The sequence below is a fragment of the Falco rusticolus genome, chromosome 6 (genome assembly GCF_015220075.1).
Source record: "Falco rusticolus isolate bFalRus1 chromosome 6, bFalRus1.pri, whole genome shotgun sequence".
NCBI classification, from domain to species: Eukaryota; Metazoa; Chordata; class Aves; order Falconiformes; family Falconidae; genus Falco; species Falco rusticolus.
This window is the reverse complement of record NC_051192.1, coordinates 53,774,216-53,792,106: the sequence shown is the minus strand read 5'-3', so window position 1 is coordinate 53,792,106 and position 17,891 is coordinate 53,774,216.

The window sequence follows — 17,891 nt, the reverse complement described above, 5'->3', positions numbered from 1 at the left end:
GAAATCACCCTTTGTACCCAGGGACCCCAAGCCAAGGCTCCTCCTCCAGAGCTCTCCTCTGTAAGAAGCTGAAAGCTCCGCTCTGCACAGCTGCAGGGAAGTCTGCTCTGAAATGCAGCAATTTGCTTTGGTAGCACTTACCTACTGCACAAAATTAGTGTCCCAGATATCGATTTTAATTTTCCCAAGTAGCAGATGCTCTGGAGCAGTTGTCTTGGAAAGGAGTCTCTGCTTTTCACCCAGCCTGTGTCACCCTTATGGAGTCTGTGTTCTGCACTAAACACCAGTGGGGCTGAGCCCTCATTCCCAGCACTGGGGCATGTTAATGACTCTACCTAAATAGAGATGTGCTGGTAAGATGACTCCAATTCTCCTTTTTTTCCCTCCAAAACAAGATAACAAAAAGTATTTACAGTGTAATTTGCCTCAGTTTACACCTGTGTCGCTTTGAGCAGAATTGGGTCCAATAGCTGTCAGAGCATCAGGATGAATTTAACTGAGTTGGTGCTTGATTTTATGCTCTTCTAAGGAGCAAAGTGCTGCAGCACCAGGCTAGGAACACTCCTGTTTCCTCACTATTTCACTCAGCTTTGTCCCTCATCTCTCCTCCCAGCCAGGCACGGGAGGGGATCTGGCATGAGGCGCAGCGCAGGTGACAGCTGAGGGGGACAGCAGAGCCCTCGTGCTGATGGGAATACCTCCCAATCACACAGGTTGCACTGGCAGGGTGGAGGAGCAGGGTGAGAGGAAATTCCTTGTACTGCTTCCAGCAGTCACTAATACACACCTCTGCAGGAATGGGGCAGAGTCTGACCCTCAGTAAATGGGTTCCTTGGGGATGAAAGGTGCTATAAAAGCAAGACGGCAAGCACTCAAAATTTTGTTGCTCTCTTTTTCCCCTTCCCTTGATCCTTTGTGGATTTGGCTAGTTGGAGCTGTACTGTTACTGTGTCAGAATTCAGAGAGCAAGCAGCAATGAATTTCTCACTGCTACTGCTCCAGCCCTAATAGCAAACAGCTGAGCGAAGAATGAGGTCCCAGCTGAAAAACAAACAGCTTTCCCTCCCCTTGCCTCAGCTGTTGCTGGAGCAGCGGCAGCTCCAGTGTTATTGTAAGCCCCTGGTGTTAGATGCCAGTTCTGGGACTGTAAGTGTGGTTATATTTAGCCTGCCGCCACTCTATTGTTGGGGAATGGCCCAGACTATACTGCCTTTTTCTGGATAGGTAGAGCCTGAATTTCAGGCCAGGAATAGTCAAATTCATTTTAAAGGTAGTTTCCCACATCCCATTTTGCTGAGCAGAAAAATCACGTGGCAGAAAGAAAACAAAGCAGAGTTTGATTGAAAGCGTATTTGCATTATTTTTTACTGTTTTTTTTATAACTGGTAGCTTTCTGAAGAGGTGAAGGTGACTTTATTTTATTTTTTTTTAAAGTCAAACGTTTTAGCATGATTTACCTTATTTGAACAGAGTGAAAGTTGGCAGATTTGCTTCTAACTCTCAGCCTCATCAGCTTCTTAGGCTGCTCTACGGTTGTTGAAGTTGTGCCAGCCTTTCCATTATTACATTCCCCTCTCTTCTCATTTTCAGGGGTTTCAAACTTGGCTGTAAAAATTAGCTCCAGAATAAAATCTTGGCACCCAAAGTCCCAGCCCAGGTGTGACTTCTTAAAATCACCATGGGCCAAACCCTGAAATTAGTTTTTACTTAGTCTTTAGTCACTGGCTTACAGTTGTATGTTCACTTCAGGAGAGCTCCACATGAGAAATTACAGGGTACAGATTAAAGGAAGATTGCTTTTCCTTAAGGGAAAACTAACTAGAATAGATACACAAGTATTTGTAAAATAGACATCTGTTGAACTGAGGTTGTACAGTCCTCCAGGTTTTCTAAAGGGCTTGTGGAGGTGCCGTTTGCTTACTTCCCACAGACCTCACATGCCACATTGCGTAGCCCTACACAAAGCGAATGGCCTGCCTTGTGCTTTCCACAGCTCTTGGAAAAATGCAGGAGGGAAGGCTGGCCAGGGGCTGGGTTTCTGCAGTCCTCCATGCTGTTTCCCCAGGGCCAGCCTGGGCTACAACCCGTGTCTCACAGCCCACCTGGCGGTGCCTGCCTGCCCGGAGGCTCCGCAGAGGAGCCTGTCCCTGTGTGTCCTTACATTATCTCCTGGCACTGAAGCAGCAGGGGCCCCTCTTTCAGAGAAAGGTCACAAGCCTGGGGTGATCCCAGATGAACTCAGATGTCCCAGGGGGCATAAAGCCGGCATGTTTCAAGGCTTTTGTGAATGATTTCGAAGAGGGACCATAGCAGAATTCCCTAAAGGCTAAGTCCCTGAGGGGAATTAATCAGACCAAACAGGATCTGCACAATGCCAGGTCCCAGCAGGACTCAGACTTCTACTGTTGTTCAAGACAGGGAAATTTGCTTTCTTTACCTACACACAGGAGAACAGGTCCTCCTATTCAACCCAGAGAGCAGCACTCCCATGTCTATGGTGCCTTGTAAAACATCCAGGAGTCAGACTGAAGGGAACCTGTTTTGATCCACTTGCAAACCAAGTGCTCTGAGACTGGGAGTTAGACCTAGGCTACCTGCACACTTGGGCAAAGACTTGGTAAAAGATAAGAAACATCAAGATAACCCATGCTGACACTTAGAAATATGGTCTTTAAATTTCCTGTGTCTCCATGCTTGTAACGTTTGGCTCCAATTAGCATGAAAAGTCCACAATCTCAGTCTGTCCTGCAAGGCTGCCTTGCAAAGGGAGACTGAGGGTTGCCTGCCCAAGGCACATGGAGAAGTGGCAAGGAGACGATAACACAGGCAAAGAAAGAAAGAAACAGGAAGAGTATCCACCAGCCTTCTCATCCCAAACACCCTTCCTTCTTTAAGAGACATTTCAAAATGTAAGGTCTTAGACCTTGTTAGGACAGCTGTCCCAGTGGCTCATTCCTACGTTGGTCTATAAAGACCTTTCCACGTCCTTTGTCTGTGTTAAATGACTTCAGACCATAAGGTTGTATGTCCAGTCCAAGCACAGGCTCATCAGCATACTGTCTCTGACCGTAGCTTATAGCAGATGTATAGTGAAGAGTATAAAAAATAAATGTAGCCATACTTCCCCTAAATCTCTTCTAGCCCTGAATAGCTTGTGGCTTACAAACTTCCTCAGCTTTAGAGGGAGTCTTTGTATTCGATGACCCTTGATAGCTTTTTCTTTCATTAATTTGGGCAGCTTTGAACCTTGCAACAACCAGCAGTTCCACAGTATGATTACACATTGTGTGAAAAAAACCCACACCTTTCTTTGGTTTTACTGGACCTGTTACTTATAGTTTCTTGTAGTGGAAGAAGTGGAAGAGCAGTTGTTCTCTGCTCACTGCTCCGTGCCCTGGCTTTACTGACCGCTGTGGCTTGTGTCCCTACAGCTGGCTGGGGTGTAGCTGCCTGGCTGCGCAGTTACCGTGAAGTCTCAGCCTGAGTCGCTGCGGCTGTGTACTTGAGTATGTGGACATAAGAACTGACAAGTCGGTGTTTGGAAGGCACGTCACCTGTTTCCACTTAGACTGGTAAACTTCCTTCCCTTTATGATTTTTAGGCAGCTTCTGAAGGAACATTATAGAGGATTAACTAACTCAGGGAAAACTTGTGTTGTGGTACAGTGCTCAAAAATACTTCAAAATAACTAAGTGGCACTTCCAAAAATATTCCTGCTTTGAGAAGAGAAATGAAAAAGCCAGAGGTATAATTACAAGGGAGTGATGGACAGCTAGGCCCTTGCTGCTTTTATTCTTCTATTTCACAGGGTGGCTTTGAAATATGTCAGAGGGGCAAGTGTTTGTTGTTGCAGCCCAAAAAAATGTTTGCCAAGCAGCCTTCTCTGGGGATTAACATTTCAAAGAAAACAGATTCTTTTGCTGTTGTGGTTATCGAACCTCTGTACTTTAAAGATGCAACAACTGCAGTCATTCAAAGGCAATGTGGATCTATGTTCTCTAACCTATGTAAACCATAGAAATGTTTTATATCACCTGCTAGCACTTTTCCGTAACCTCATACTTTCCATAGTTGCGTCTTTCTTGTGAGGGAAAAGAAATCTCTTCCTCCACCCACACTACTACCACATATACCAGCCGACATCAGACAGCAGCTGTTTCTAGTTTCAGTGAAAAATATAATAAAAAACAAAATGTCTAATGTGGTATGCCAAAAAAAAAGTGTTGTTCCAAATTACCCAGAGGTACGAATATTGTTAGAAGGAAAACGTCCTTTTCCAATCAGCTTTCCGCGAAATATTCATATTCCATCACTTTCTATTTATGACCTGGTGCTAGTGACTTCTTTGGTTGAGTAGGGGAAAAAGTTGCAACAGGGAAAAGTGAAAGGATGCATGCCTATTAGTTGTCTATATGGCACCTAGAAATCTTAGGGAGTGCATGAAAATATAATGCTAACAGGCATATGCTCAACCTGACAGACTGCACCGTAGGCATAGAGAATTAAAAAAATGTTATGAAAAATTTTAAGTGGATGAAACCCCAGGATCCTAGTATTCACTTCAGAATTCCTTTTATTTCTTGTCTTTCTAGCTAAACTTTTAAGTTTGCAATTTTTTCCTTCAGTGAAGGGCAATTTTGGAAAGGTTGCTCTTCTGACATCTCCTTTTCATACTTGTGCATTTCCCTTCCTCTTTGAGATGTACAATTTCTTTGTGGAAAAAAAATAAATCAGTTATTAATTGTTTTTAAATGCTCAAATGGTGGCTTCAGAGAATGACTCCCATAATTTCTTTTTTTGTTGTTGCATAGAAATGCATTCGTGGAGGTCGTTGGACTCCAGTTCCCTCACTGTGTTCATACCCCCTTTTACAAGGAGCCAGGACATCTTCCCCTGGACAACTCTAAATCAAACCAGCTGCAATGACTTGCTAATTGGCTGGAGGATGCCATCTTTGCTGTGGTATTGATGAGCCTGATCTTTGGTACTGATGATATATCAAGCTCCCCTCAAACACACCTTAATTGCACAACCCCCTTTTGTTCATTTAAGCACAACATTAAATAAATTTAAAGATTAAAGGAAATATATATACAGTTGCTTATTTTTCAAAGTAGGGAAACCACAGCAAGAAGAAAGATCTGTGTAGCTAGGGCCAGATTTGCAGCCCCACCTTGGCTTTTAGCTACATCTAATGTAAACTGAGAGTTGAGGGACTGACTAATAATGGGACTTGTCTGTGAGCCAGATGAGGGTGGAGTATACCATGTGCTAATCTTTAATGTACATGCAGATGAAAATTTGGGTTTGTGTTCTTTTATGGTATTTTATTTTGTATAAAGAAGCCTTGAAACCTTTTGTTTAAATATTCATTTGAAATATTTTTAATTACTTATGACCCTATATTTGGATGTTTATGTGGAGGGATGGAACAGTGTAGGTCTCATGACTCAGTTTCTCCAGAGTAATGGTAATGACTTAAATCTTAATATAAGGATAATACAGTTTCTAGTGACCTAATTTTACAATTTTTTGAGACAGTCTGAACAAATAGTTCCACTTTTCTACCTGTGTTTTATCCCATGAATGAAGAATCCTTTGCTCTGGGGAAATAACTGCAGGATTTTCCTGTGCATACTAGACATAAAAAACCTGCATCTGTCTTTTTATAATGAATAGATGAAATGTAACAGGAAATTCAAAGAATTCAAGATAACTTTAGCCAGAAAGTAATAAACATGATGCATATCTGAACATGTAGAACATTCATTAAATGCTAATGATAATAATAATGCTTGAAAACAACTTGAAGAGGAACAGAAAATCTCTTGTGAAAGACAGTTCTTCCAGTAAAGGAAACATTCCTTTGGTGGTCACATCAATCTGGTCCTTTGCAAACACACGTAATACATCATGGTTGGCTGTCTCCTTAGGAACGCCTCGGGAACAGGTTCAGAGGGATGTTGTAGAGGTCAACAGAGAGGTGTTAGGGCTCTGCTGCATACAGAGAAATTTTGGATGACTCTTGCCAGATTTGGGGCACTTCTGTCTAAACTTGGCAGTTTCATCACATCAGGAACACCTCTAAATCCCTACTGTAAAAATAAGTGAAAACTTTTTTTCCCCCTTAGGCAAAGAGTTTCACTAGTGGTGTTTGAAGACACGAAAGAATAGCTCCTAAGTTCAACTGGCCCTGAGATCTGCAGAAGATGATATTCAAAGCTGTTCTCCAACAAGTTTATTGAATCACTTTCTCTCTGTTTTTAAAATATATAAGCAGATCTGTAAACCAATGTTACCAGTGGTTATGAACATTTTCATACTTCAACCCTGAGCTTCAAGAGAAAAAAGTTTTATTCTATGCAGCTAAACAGAAAGGGAAGGGAATCTGCAATTCCCTTGTCGAGATTTCTGTTACCTGTGGAATTGCCTTGTATTGCAATGTCTAGCTTGGGAAAATTCTGGAGCATCTTATATTATTTTTTTTACAGTTCTTTGAAAAGTAGCAACTGGATCAAGCATCATGATTAAAGACATCTTCAAAACACTTTCCCTCACTCATGTTTTTGAAAATCATCTGCCATTGACAAGAGTATGCCAATTATTTCCTCCCTGAGCTGAGGCTCAGGGTAGGAGACTAACCTGTGTACTAGCAAAAAAGGAATCCCAAAAATTCAAACCGAGTTAACATCTTGCTGGGGGCAGTCTGTGGCACCTGGCTCTAACTACATCAGTGATGAAAATTGTTCCTGGCTCTGGAGCCTGGCGCCCAGCAGAACTCCCAGTGGTTTCATTGTGGAGAAAAATGTCTCCAGTGTATTAACAGCTTCAGGGGAGTAGGGAGTTAGGATATCTTGTTATCACACAATTAGCATTACAGTACTTGAAACTTCTAAGCAACCAAAAGTTTTGTCAATCCCACTGCTGTCCCCAAAGGCACACACCCCTGGCTACTCTCACCTGCCTGCAGCTCCAGCTTTAACCTTTCCTATTTCCATTCAGCTGCCTTAACACGTTCATAACAGCAATGGTAGTAGGGTGAGACCAGGGAGTTGAAAGTTAGCAAAAGGGTTATTAACAATCAAGAACACTATTAAGATACTACTGTGTGAGACCTAGAAGTTGTGATAAATTTCATACTGCTGGTCTCCCTTTTTTCTCGGTACTGAGCAGCAACACTCTGGTGGCATGGTGGTGGTGGTGGTGGTTTGAAACTGAAATATACTGCCATATTAGCTTCTCCCTCCCCTCCTCCCCTCCCTCCATCCCCCTAGGGAGTACTTCACTGGTGTGGAGTGGAAAAGAAGTTTATTTCCAAGTGGTCTCAAAATTGATCCTCACCCTAGACATGTTGCAGTCACTGGGTTTCTGATCCTTTCTGTCGTACTCCTTCTCAGCTGAGCTCGCATATGATTGCAACTTTGTCTTTAGCCATTGAGACTCCACGTTTTTTAAATTCATTTAATCAGGTGTTATTTGTATCTCCATAATCCATACAAAGTCCACTTAGGGTTAAAGCAGTGTGCATAAGCAGCAAGGGACAGCTGCCCTTTCCTGTAGAAAGCTTTTTATCAGTATGAGTCAGTTGTGAATAAAATCTCCAGATAATGTTAATAGTCAAATAGAAAGCTAAAATCTAAATATCTGCCTTTGGGTACATAGCATATATAGCGCTTCATTGACTACCTGGCCTTTATTGAAGTTTGATCCTGTGCTCAGGAAAGTTAAGGGGAAATCTTTCCTCTGTTTTTAGTTAAACATTTGATTATCCATTTAGAGGGCATATTTGTATTTGAAAAATAGTTTAAGATCAGAATGATATCTCTCCTACTCAGAATAGATCTGTGCTATAATAAAACTTTCCATTTCTACTGCATTTTGCACTTTTTTATGTATGCATTTCCTCACAGAATGCTGAATAGGACAAGGAGTGAGGAAACCTTTTCCAGCAGAAGCTGTGAGGGTAAAGGTGAAGACTGTGTTTACTCACACTTGGATTTTGGCAAGATAATTGGAACAACGTCAGATACAACATAGATCAAAGTTCTATTTTATAAAATTCCAGTCTTAAGGATATCACATCCTGGGAGACCAGGGTGTGCAGTAGGAGTTGTTTTAGCACCAGAAAGGATTACTAGCAATATTGTCTATGGCATCTGGTTTCCTTTGGAGGCATTCAATCTAAATGCTATCCATTCCTTATGTTCTGTTTGAGAGCCACAGAATTTAATGGAAGCTGAGCAATTAGGTTTTAAGCATAAGATCATGGTATATCAAATTTCGTGGTATCACTTTCTGCTGGCCTTGAACTGACTCTAATGTTTGGTGAAAGCAGCTTTTAGAAAGATGGAAAGTTTGAGGCTGGAAGCATGAAGAGTCGAGAATTCCTTGGTGCTTTATTCCAGTTGCTAAAAGCAGAGCAGCTACAGCTTCTTTCTCAATTGCACTTGGCTGACCTCAGTCATCAGACATTGTTTTTCTGTCATTGCTTTCTCTCCTATGTTATACTCTTGTACTTTGCATTTTCTCCTCACATGGCCTTTACACCTCCTACAAACAAGGCACCTGCCAAGTTTCTTTTTGCAAGACAAATGTTTCTCGTCTGTCACAATAAATCACTTTTTCTACCTCTTAACATTTTGTTTTTACTTTTATCTGAACAGCCTCTTAGCAGCGACAACAGTATTGCTTTGATTTCTGTCCTTTAGCTCCTTTTGGATGGTACTGCCACCAAGCCTCAGAAAAATCAGAGTACCAGCTTTCTGTACCTGCGAGCTGCATTTTAAGATGGATTGTATTGGGAGCAAAACACCTTTTTAAAAACTGTTCACCTGGGTTCCTAGCCCTAGGCTGGAGAAAAATGACAGTAGAAACCCAGATCTCTGCATACACTTTTGATGTATCCAGCCTTGTGTGTGAGGGTTGGTACTAACTATGTGGTTTGTTGCTAATGTTCATCTTGCCTTAGGGCAAGGGGATAGACCACCTGAGGGCCTTTTCAGATGTGTTTTGTAAGCTTCTTCCTCTTTATGTGTATAAGATTGTTGTCACACTAGCTGACCATTTTTTTAAAAGCACATGTATATTAAAATGGTAGAAACTGATAAAAATCTGCTACTCTCAGTTACTTATTCAGATTTTCTGACAATATGAGACAATTGCAAAGGCTAAGAGCCTTGCACTAGAGACTAAAACTTTGGACTAACTACGCCACTTTGGCATGATTTCTCTTTTATATTTTTTTTTTAATTTTATTTTTTCCTTTTTTTTTTCCTGATGCCAGGCAGTACAGCCATGTTCTAATGCTTTGTCATTGCTTAGGTTGATGAAGCCTTATAATCAAAACCGGCCAGCTTTGCATGCACCACAGCCCAAACAGAAATAACAGGCTGATGCAGAGTGCTGGCTGCCACTCTACCTACACTTTGCAACTGAAATACCCACTTCAGCAATTGACTACACTCATGTAAAGATGGAGTAACTTCCTTACAGCAAACAGAAATTCTCCTGACCTGCGTCAGTGCAATCGAGAACATAATTCAGCTCATCATCAGTTTGCCTCTTACAGATTTTTACATGACAAATGTTCCAAATTATTTTTCTGTAAATGAAGACTGCACTTACACTGCCAGCAAGCTATTTTCTTTCTGCCACTTCTAGTTTGCCAAAAAGACATTCACATGACAGCAAATATTTTTGAAATTTAATATTTCCATAATGGTGTAGTCTACAGGAAAGAAAAAAGAAAATGTCTGCAACCATACTATAAGTAATGTGTCAGCTGCCTCCATCAGTGCCTAGTGGATTATGCATATACCATTTTGGTATCACGGGATTGTTCTTATTTTTAAAAGGATTACTGCCTCAAATTTGCTGATTTAACAGCAACAGTTGTGTATTTTTGTGTATCCAGCTTTTCTTCTGTTTTGCTTTTAGACTCAAGATATTTTAAAGAAAATTTTCCTTCTGAGAAATTGCAGGTGGATGCATAATATATACTTGACAAATGTGTTGACATAATATATTATTATGTGTACGGGGTGTAACTGAGGGAAATAAAAGCTGTATAGAGATTGCAAGGCTAGCACAACATGTACAATTAGCAGAAACTCATTTTACTGGTAGAAATGGAGATAGAGAAATATGTAGTCACTTGCTTATATGTACATTAGCAGTTAGTTGCACATGTTTGCAAGGCAGATAGATGTTACTATAAACAAAAGTGTACAGTTCGGTCTATGCATTAATACATCTAGATCAAGTCTACACACAACTATTTTTGCACATGGTGCAATTTAGTTTTGTTCAAGTCTCATTCTTGTGAGAATAAGTATAACAAGAAAACATTAAATCAAGGAAGTTCTTTTTTATTTTATGTTGCTAGTCACCATTAAATGATATTCTTCTAGATGTTATGAAAGTCTGGTGTTGAAAAATACCAAGTAGTCCCTGATACACATCCTTTTAATGTAAAGCAGTTGTGTGATTAGAAATATATAGCCTGCTTTTCTTAGTAACTTTTACTTTAACACTTTGAAGGATGCCAATGACTGTACGTCCATATAACTTACTTCATAAAAGGAATATAAGGCAAAGAAACTAAGTGCTAGCTAAAAATAAACTGGACTTGCAATGCAGTCCAACATTGAAACCTGTTGATGCGTTTCATGAAGCCACTGAAAGGAGAGTCCCTCAGAAGCTGAAGGCTTTCTGGAAGTAGCCAGAGATTGCTTCTGTTAGGCATTAAGTGGAAAGTGCCTCAGTTTCCTGCCAAACTTCCTTGCATTTCAGCCTGAAGTGTTGGGCTATGAGGCTGCTGCTACCTTTGTTCTCATTTTACACTGCTTCAAGAAGTATCCATTTTGTGCAGCATGATAAAGCTCCTTTTCATGATTTCTGCTTTTGTAGCTGAGCAGACCCAAAAATTCTGTACCCACCCCCTCAACAGTATGACTCTTTGGACTGTGTTCTTAGAAGCTCTATGATTTTATTTTAACTTTTCCATGTTTTTTGACATGGAAAGGCAGTACCGGGTGCATTTTGTCCCCAAAAATGTCAGTTGAAATTGCAGTGACTAAGAAGATATGCCACCTCTGGAAAAATTAGATCAGCAGCTTTAGCTTACAGCTGGAGAGAAAAATGTTTGGAGGGAAACTGCCTTTCTGAGAAGAAATTAAGAACGGTGTTGAGGCAGCCGAATTGGAATAGTACAGAGACCCTGATCCTAGTAACAAGTCCTGCATACTGAGAACTTCTGGTACGTGAACCAGGGCCTCTACTGAACTTTGGATTTAAGCAGAGTTCTTCTTGCTGGCCCATCACTTACGAGGGGATCTTTAATTCCCTGTGATAACAGGTCTTACCTGCTCCTGAACCAGTCTGTCATTCATTATCTGCTTCACCAGGCTTTTCTGTTTTAAACAAGTTTAGGTAGCAAGACCTGGGAATACTCATCCTTCACAATAAGGCTGAGTGACTGACTGTTCAAAGGATGCTTGCTTTTGGAGTTACTACATGGAGTGTGACCCAGTGTGCTCTCTGTGCTTACATTAGGACACCTCAGGACCATGCACTGTGCACACATCTTCTGGCTTTGCTCTTTCGCAGTAACATTTTCTGCAAGGGATGATACTTGAGATAAGTTTTGAACTGCATTTTTCTCCATTTTTTTTTTTTTTTTTTTTGTATATATATGCAAGGCCAGCAGGACTATTTAGGGATGTCTTGGTTTGGGATGGGTAGAGTATTTGTGTTATTTGCCACATTCTGGTGTGAGTTACATTGATATCAATACAATTGACATAATTGGTTTGCATATCAAGGTTGCTCACAAAAGCTGAGAGAGATTCTGTTCCACAAATTAAAAAACACTATGGGGGAAGAGCAGATTTAAAAGACTAAGACTTTGTTGCTGTTGTTAGCAGCAATACTAGTGAAAACTCTTCATGGCAAAAATAAAAAAGCTAATGCAAATCGTTTTAGAATGCCACATACTACCATACTTTCCCAAATGCTTTTTTTGTCCTTTAGCACTGATTTTTCCCTTGCTTGCCAGACAGCATTCATGAATGACTGTGAAGCAAAGATCCTGCAGAATTCAGCGTTCATCCCCAGCACCAGTACTGTTTTCTTCTAACACATCTAGAAAGGCTGGAACAAAGACCCAAAAATGATTCAGGGCAGGGCATAATTGGAGTGTTGCTCGAGACAGGCAGCAGCAGTACTTTCCCCATCAAGTGATACAGACACGTGCGTAATAAACTGAATCCATTGGCTTTGAAGTCTTTTATCATAGCCCTCTGTCCCACAGGTAAATCCTTATCTAGTTATTCAGTCTTTTTCAGTCTAAGATGGTCAAAGCTGTGGTGAAACATTTCTTATGTACTGTACTGCATTATGGTCATATGTTAATTAGATTTTCATTAATATTGTGTTAAAATTAATTGCACTAATTGCACACAGTCCTCATATGGTATGAATAGCCCTAGAGGATCTTTTATACCACATCCTTCTGCCATAGTTCCTATACACATTCATAAATTTCACGTCTACAAATAGCACATTCGCTGAAGTAAAGGCATCATCTTTTCATTTGATGAGGAAAACATTCAATGCTTTCAGCTTCCATAAAGAAACAGTGCTTCCAAAAGACTTCTAGTTAATTTTTAGTCAATTGCCTTACTAGCTGTATGACCTTTCATTTATTTCTGTGCCCAACTCAAGTAGTTGGTGTTGGCCTATAAAACCTACTCTTTACTGAATGTGCACCTTTTTCTTCCTGCATTACTACATCTGAGTCTTCTAAAGAAAAATCAGAGGGACCTGAACAGACAAAGATTCTCAGCTGTGGAATTTTACCTGTTGTTTTGACAGACCATGCATCAGGGAACCTTAAAGGAAAGGTCTGTCATTTGTTGCAGTCTTCTCTGGAGAGTGGGTGGAACAGCATTTTTAGAAACCCATAGTCTATATGATTTATTAAGTTTTGAAAGTGTACATCTGTTCAAGGCCCACACACCAAACACATTTTATTAATAAAGAAAAGTCTTCTCAAGCAATAACCTTCTTGCAGGAGTACAGTATACTTTGTGGCTTTTTCTTCTGCCTTGACTTCCACGTGTTTCTATTAATGTCACAAAATTCATATTCTCTTTGGAGATAAATTTATTGAGGTTAGAAAACCCGCCAGTATAATTTATTTACTTCACATAAATTCAAAAGCAGCAACATGCAATATGAAGACTGCTTCTTAACTTCATCAGTGGATCCAGGAAGGGCTGCTCTGTTACTGCTTTCAGTCACTTTGTTAGTTGGTTTCTCCAGTATTTAAGCAAATAAAGCAACTGATTCTACTTCAGTGTAGTAATACTGTAAAGGAAAAATGATCAATTGCACTGTCAGAGGTAATATGTGTCCAAGATGCACAGGATATATTTAACTTGTGACACTGATCACAGCTCCTTTAGAAATTCATGAGTCATTTTACATTCAATCTATTGGAAAAACTTTGATTATCCTTGATTTTTTGCCCACACATCCAAGCATCATTAAAAGCCTCTTTTTAAAAAATAAGAAAAAGGAGAATAAGAAAAAGGAAAATTTCAGAAAAGACTTTTACACTGTAAGGTAAAACTGAGTGCTGGCACAGGTTGCCCAGAGAAGTTGTCAGGTCTTCATCCTTGGACGTATTCAAAAGTCATCTGGACATGGTCCTGGGCAACTGGGTCCCAGTGCCCCTGCTTGAGCAGGGAAGGTTGGACAAGACAACCTCCAGAGGTCCCTTCCGGCCTTCTTTTTATGAGTCTATTTGAAGCTGGGGAGATTTTACCTACTTTCTTTTGAAAAGCTTCTGAATTTCAAGCTCAATTAATTAACTTCTGCAGCAATTTCACTACCATTCCACCAGAGTAAAACCACATCTTGTGAGACAATTAGGTCAACTAGCTGTAACTATCAGTAGTTTCAACCAACAGTCAAAAAAATGCTACTGGAGGCCACACAGAGGTTTGTTTTTGTGTTTTGTTTCGGTATTTAAGCACTAACATGTCCCAGGCAGCCCAGAAAACACTACATGGAATGTATGGGGAGGAGGGAGTAGCTAGTTTTCTGAGATGAATCTTCATGAAATTACATTTCTTGGAAGAATATCAGGGAATGCTGCAAATAAAGCACAGCATATATATAAATATAATGATACTGTTGTCTAGACCACTGAGGATTAGGTGTTCCTTAGTTTTTCAAAGCAATGCTGTCTTCTCTGCAAGATGAAACTCAGTCCCCAATATGTAGTAAGTGACTGTAAAGAAAACAAGCTTCCCATGGCATTTATTAGTTGAGATCTGTTTTTAAAAACAAAAGCAGACTGAGCATGCCAGATCTTAATATTGAGAGCTCATGCTCATTTCTGTGTGTTTGACTTCTCCTAGGTCTCATGTGCATATAACCTGACACCACTGATCTGCAGCGCATGTACACTCTTCATTTTCTTAGCTTGCTAAAGGAATGTTTTTCATAATGTTCAGTAACTAACTGAAACCCAGGTCAAAATAAAAATAATTCTAGAGGAAGTTGTTTTTCTTTGGAGTGATGTAGGAAACATGTAGAATTCATAACTCTCTAGCTGACTCATGCACAGATCCAGCCAGTCTAGTCACTGAGACTCAGAGAGAGCATTCAGGTGTCGTTGTCAAAAGCATAGCCCGTACATAATACAGACTGGGTGTTTTGGGGTTGGGGTTTTTTTTGGTGTGTTCCATTCACACCCCACACACACACTTTTTTTTTTTTTTTTTCCTGGAAGAGACTAGGTCTTTGTTTTCTTTTTCTTTGCACAAATCTAAGTAGTGACTCCCAAGAAGGTGACTAGAGTACCATTGCCTTGAACAGATGTGCCTCAGGTTAGTCACTATAGCCTTTTTCTGAAATTTTCCTGACTTTCTATAGGTGGCACTGCTCCAACTCACTAATGTTTATCACCTGTACCTCAAGAAGTTAAATAACTATTCACAAAAAATAGCCAACCCCCCCCCAAAGTCAGAAAAAATACCATGGAGTCTATAGCCATTTAATGAAGGCACCATCTGAAAACTGGCATCCCAAAGGCTTTGAAACTGAGAAATAACCAATTTCTAGGTAAGGCTAGCAATTCTACATAAAGAATTGTCAGTAATTAACTCAGCAAAGTAAAAACACTTGCAGTATTCCCTCCCAGAGACTCCAGTTTGGTGTTTTTAGTAAAATTTGTCAATTACTCTTTTTTTCTACTTTTAACTCAGGAACTTGGACCTTTGAATTGTCACTGCTCTGTTAAAACAGCAGTTTGTTAAAGCAGTCATTACGGCACACACCAAGTGGCTTTATAGCAGAAAATGAATAGTGAAACTGGGGGTTGCAAGATATGCTCTGTTTGGTTGGTGAAGCTTCTAAAAGCATTGCAGATAAAAAATACTGTTGTCCTAAGACTTGGTGTGACAGATTAAGCTTGTGTGTGCAATGTGAGCAAAATCATTAAGAGCTAGAACAAGCTATACTTAATGAGGAAAGTCTGAGATCAAATTCAGAAATACTCATTGTTTTCCCACTAAGCATACACATCTGAGTGGACATCCAATGATATGAGATTCAGCATTTTAAACAACTGAAAAATAACGAATAAAAGATGACTGTGGAAGAGATTTTGCAGCTATAGAGGGCTGTGGTTTTAAAATGGATCATTCAGGCTGCAGAATTACAATAAAAATATTCGAGGATTTTTCCTTTGTGCACAGGTTACAATAGATGCTAATTATTTAGTAGCTGGGATCTAGATAAATTATCACATCATAAATCTATATACCATGTTTTTATTAACTGTAAATTTTTGTGAAGTAAGTGGAAGCAAGCTGGTTGAAACTTTTAGTAGTTGAATGACACTTTCAGCTTACATGGATACTCAACAGCCCAATCTCTACTGGGACTTGGAACATGAAGGTGGAATTATTAATTTTGTTTTATAGAACTTGAAAGTTACTTACTCAATTAACTTGTAGACTTAACATTTTAAAAATGGAAAATAATCAGCTCATTCTCAGGGAATGCAGAATAGCAAATTGGCCAGATGCTTGAAGACCCTGGCTTCTATAATTTTCCTATGCCATATTTTTCCCTACATCATGCTAGACATATCACATCATTACAAAATTTTTTTCACAGCATCCTTTCAAAGTGCATATACATCTTTGGCAGTGGGTTCACACTGAATGTGGTGGTAATAAAATTTCTGAAGAAGAGGTTGCTGTGGATTTTTCAGTAGTTGTACACTGTCTTTGATTTATTCCCAACTAAGTAGGTGTTCCTAGCTGAGGATTTTTGTTGGGATTTTCTTCACCTTATCCTTTCTTTTGAAAATTCTAGGCTTCTCCTAGAAATCAACAGGGAGGCAGAGGGCAATTCAGCACATGTGACGGGATCACTCAACAATGTAGGATAAATCACTGCCTGAAGGGCTAATCTCTCTCCTGACTGCAGGGTAATGCTTGAGAACCACCTCTGACAAGTCAACACATTTTTGGGCAGACACTAGTGTTTAGACCAGTCCCACACGTTAGGTCAGAACCTTGGATCAGGCACAGGTGGGCTGTGACAGACCTGGACTTCCTTCTCAGGATTGGGATTATGACAGACATTCCCATGGAAACATCAAGTCAGCACTCCTTAGTAAAAGAAACAAAAAAAGAAGCACATCAGATGTTGCGAGTACTCAGGAGTGGGAAAGATGACAAATTAGAGAATGTCATCATGCTACTCTGTAAATTTGCAGTTCATTTGCATCCTGAACACGGTGTGAGGTTCTGGTGCCCTCATCAAAGCGGAGATGTTAGAATGGGGAAGGCTGAAAAAGGGTAACAAGGTTGCACGGTGAAGCCGTGGAAACTCCACTGTTGGAGATACTCGTATGTTAACCGTACCTAACACTGGTGGATGGCCCTGCTTTGAGCAGGAGGTTGGGCCCCCAGGCATCTGAAGGTACCCTGCAACTTTAAGCATTCTATGATGAAAAGTAAGGAATAGCATCCATATGAGGACCAACAAGGTAGATTGTCTCTTCAATTTATAAAAGAGACAAGTTTGGGAGATGCTATAAAAATCACGAATAGCTTGGAGAGGATCGATGCAGGGTCAACTGTTTCACTGTCTTTTCCACTCTAACAGGGAGGGGTCTTAGATGAAGTGCATGCAGCCATCTTTAAAATGAACAGGAGGAAACAGTGCTTCATGAAGCAGATAACAGACCTGCAGAGCTCTTTGCTAAATTGTTCTATGAATGTTAAAATTTTACCTCAGCTTAGGGAGAGACAGAACACATTTTTGTGACATACATCCACTGACAGCTACTAAACATACATAATTGCATTTGGTTAAAGAAGTCAATGATCTGACCCTCACTGGAGACTTGGAAAGTATTAGGGGGACTGTCATATATGCTTCCTCTTACGCTTGCTTGCTGATGGCCACTGTTGGAGAGAGGATTGTGGGCTGCAGTACCCTTGGTTTGAAGCAACGTTCTTATTCTTAGGTTATTTCAGACCAAGAGTAAGGAGTCCTTGCTTTATAGCCCTTCCTGGCAAATTGACATTTTTGCAACAACTGGCATCAGCACTGAAATGTTTGTTATTCATTGGATTAATTATCTCTTGTATAATTCAAAATGTAAATCCATTGTAAGCTTTTATATTTAGGGCTACATATACTCAAAAAATCTGTAATATATAATATATATTTAATTCAAAAATATGTAATACATATTTAACTCAAAACAACTCTACCGCTTAATTTTTATCCTGTTTTAGAATCTGTCATTCAGTATCACTCTTAATGAGTAAAACCGTGTAAGTTTTGTGAGACTCCTTCTA